Genomic DNA, 3,173 nt, shown 5'->3' on the forward strand with positions numbered 1-3,173 from the left:
GCTAAGTGACATCAACTGTATAGACTTCTCTTTTGAACCAAGAAATATTAGATGAAGTTTATTATAAAGCTAATATTTGACAATTTTTAAAGGAGAGAATATATTTAGCAAAGAAGCCATAACAAATAACTCAGGGAAAGTAGGTGCACTACTAAATCATTTGGGAAGATTACAATTGACTTCATCATTCCTTTGGGGGAAACTTAAAGCCATATTTGCACTTTTTTATTGGTTGTGGGGATTGAACATTGATCCTGGGCACTTTCTCACAGCTCTTCAGCACAACTTGAGCACTCTACCACTTTAGCTTCAGCACCACTACCGGGTTTCTGGGGTTAATTGAAGATAAGTGTTTCATGGACCAGTGTTTCATGGACCAGTGTTTCCTGACCAGGCTGGCTTTGAACCACAATCCTCTGGTCTCAACCTCCTGAGTAGCTAGGATTACAGGCTTGAGCCACCAGCACCCAGCTCATATTTGCATTTATGTGCACTTAATGTCACTATGTAGACAAAGAATGGATATCTGAATCAAATGATGTGACATTGCAGCTTTTCAGAAAAATTGAAGTAGCAATAAATATGTCCTCCTTTTCCATTTTGTTACATTAATGACTCATGAGTTATGGGACTCTTACATTAGCATCCACTTTCATCTTTGTAGGTGTATTTAGTATCAGGAAATGTTCATAGAGAAGTACAGAAAGACAGATTTTTAGGAAGCAAAGGAGATCAGGTATGAAAGAACAGCATGGAAGAAGATACATTTATCACACAGAGATTAAGAACTAGCCTAGGAGATTTTGAATGCTAAAGGCAATGAGGAATAAGCCTAGTTGATAACTAGTTCTTCAATAACCAAACATGGTTCCCTAGAACGGTTTCTCCTGTACCTTAGGTACTATCATTTTTTCTTTCCATCTGGAGTTATTCTTTCTCTTCTGTCACAACTGTTAATTAGCCTTTGCCTTTTTGGAGTGATGACTAGCCAAAATAATTCCCAAATCTCACTTAGACTATCCTTCTCATGGTGACTAGCAGTGACCCCACTCAAAAGCCTGGAATCTTTTAATTTTCCAGTATTAATCTTCACCTGACATCTAAGCACATTCCCGGCATTAATTGCCGTGACCTAATGAACAAAACATTCTTTCAACACAGTATCCTAACATAGGTAAAGTACATGAATTAGGGACTATTGTCAGGTATTAGTATGGAAGGAGGAATTATATATTCCAAATATGGGTTCTTTATTTTGCATTTACTAACTAAATTGTTGTTGTTGTTGCTGTTGTTGTTTTGGCAGTCCTGGGACTGAACTCAGTGCTTGGGAATTATTCCTCAGCTTTTTTTTCCCTCAAGGCTAACCCTCCACCACTTGAGGCACAGGACCACTTCCAGTGTTTCCTTTTCAATTTATGTGGTACTGAGGAAATGAACCCAAGGTTTCATGCATGCTAGGCAATCACCATACCATGAAACCACATTCCCAAAACCCTAAATGACTTTCTTAAAATGGCATTACATTTTCATTCTGTAATTATGTATCATAATTTTAGCCAGTAATTTTTGCTAGAAAAGTGCATTGAACACAGTACGGAGTCCAGTAAGGCTAGACGGACAATGCATAACTGTCACAGTGTAGCCAGGGCACAGAGGGACTTACCTCATTGTGCTTGTACAACAGACTGAGTGAGACAGCTCCTGACCCACAGCCTACCTCCAGAATGAGAGGGCCACCTTGGTTCTAACCACATGGGGATGCTGAGAAAGAGAAAGAAAGAAGGTCAGAATTACACTTAAGCCAGGTGCTGGTGGCTCAGTCCTATAATCCTAAGTACAATAGAGGCTGAGATAGGAAGATCGTGGTTTATAGCCATCCTGGGCAGCAACACCTCTGAAACTCTTATCTCCAAAGAACCACCAGAAAACTGGAAGTGGTGCTGTGGCTCAAGTGGTAGAGTGCTAGCTTTGAGCTGAGGAGCTCAGGGAGCTGCCCCAGGCCCAAAGTTCAAGCCCCATGAATGAAAAGAAGTGGACTTCCCACCACAAAATGTGGACTGAATAGCACCCATTGTCCTAGGGAGCATGGCAGAGAAGTCAGGCCGAGCTTCCTGTCAGCTGGGAGTCATTAGTAAGTCATCCAGTTTATCTGTGCCTCAGTTTCCCCAGCTTTAAAACTGAACAAAGTGAAGGATCCCATTACTCATGAGGATAGGAAAATAAATAAAGAGATCCATGTTTTCTTTCATAATCCCATACCTGTTGCACCATTAATAACACACACCATCTGAGGTCTTTCCGGGTATCTTCCTATCATATGCTCACGGAATTGCCAAGAATAGCATCAGATGGCCTATTCCTCTGTGCCTGTCCCTGATCCAGAGATCCCTCTGTATTAATCTCTTATTTCCTCACAACTGTCCCATGAGGAGATTGAAGTCCAATGGTTGAGGCCCAACCCAGAGTTTCACCTCTGGTCAAGAATCTGCTGCCGTGGACTGAGTTTGGGCCAATCTGACTAAACCAATGACTGAGTGTGGTGCTACATATCTACCATTCCAACTACAGAAGAACGGGCCTGGTGGCTAATGCCTGTCACAGATAGGAGGACCATGATCCAGCCCAGACTGAGCATATATTAATTCTCCATCTCAGAAATGCCCAAGACAGAAAAGCTTGACTCTCATGGTAGAAGACCTAACTGGCAAGCCTAAGGCCTTGAGGTCAAACCCTAATATACCAAAAAGAACCAGAGTCCCAGTGCCAGAGGCTCATGATTATAATCCTAAGTACTCAGGAGGCTGAGATCTGAAGATCACAGCTCAAGATTTAAAATAGGGTTGACCTCACCCATCAGACGTCATGATGAGAAGACCCAGAGTCTGACCTATGCTGTTGCGCTACATACTAGCAGAACTCATATCCTTACTAAGTGTTGGTCATGCTCTCTGTCCCCCTGGGAAGCCATCCCCTGCAGGCTGCACTCCCAGGTCCTACAAAGCTCACACTGCCACCAACCAGGCCAAAATAGTACACAGCTCCATTGCACACAGATCCATTGTTCTTGTAATTTAACAGTGCTGTGTCCCCTTCAAGCCTCTCACCTTTCCAGGCCCTCGACCTCAACTGTGAATCCCATACATGCCCCAAAGTTAGCAGGTAGAAGTTAG

This window comes from Dipodomys spectabilis, unplaced genomic scaffold (assembly GCF_019054845.1).
Source record: "Dipodomys spectabilis isolate Male_0828 unplaced genomic scaffold, ASM1905484v1 ptg000143l, whole genome shotgun sequence".
In the NCBI taxonomy this organism is placed as follows: domain Eukaryota; kingdom Metazoa; phylum Chordata; class Mammalia; order Rodentia; family Heteromyidae; genus Dipodomys; species Dipodomys spectabilis.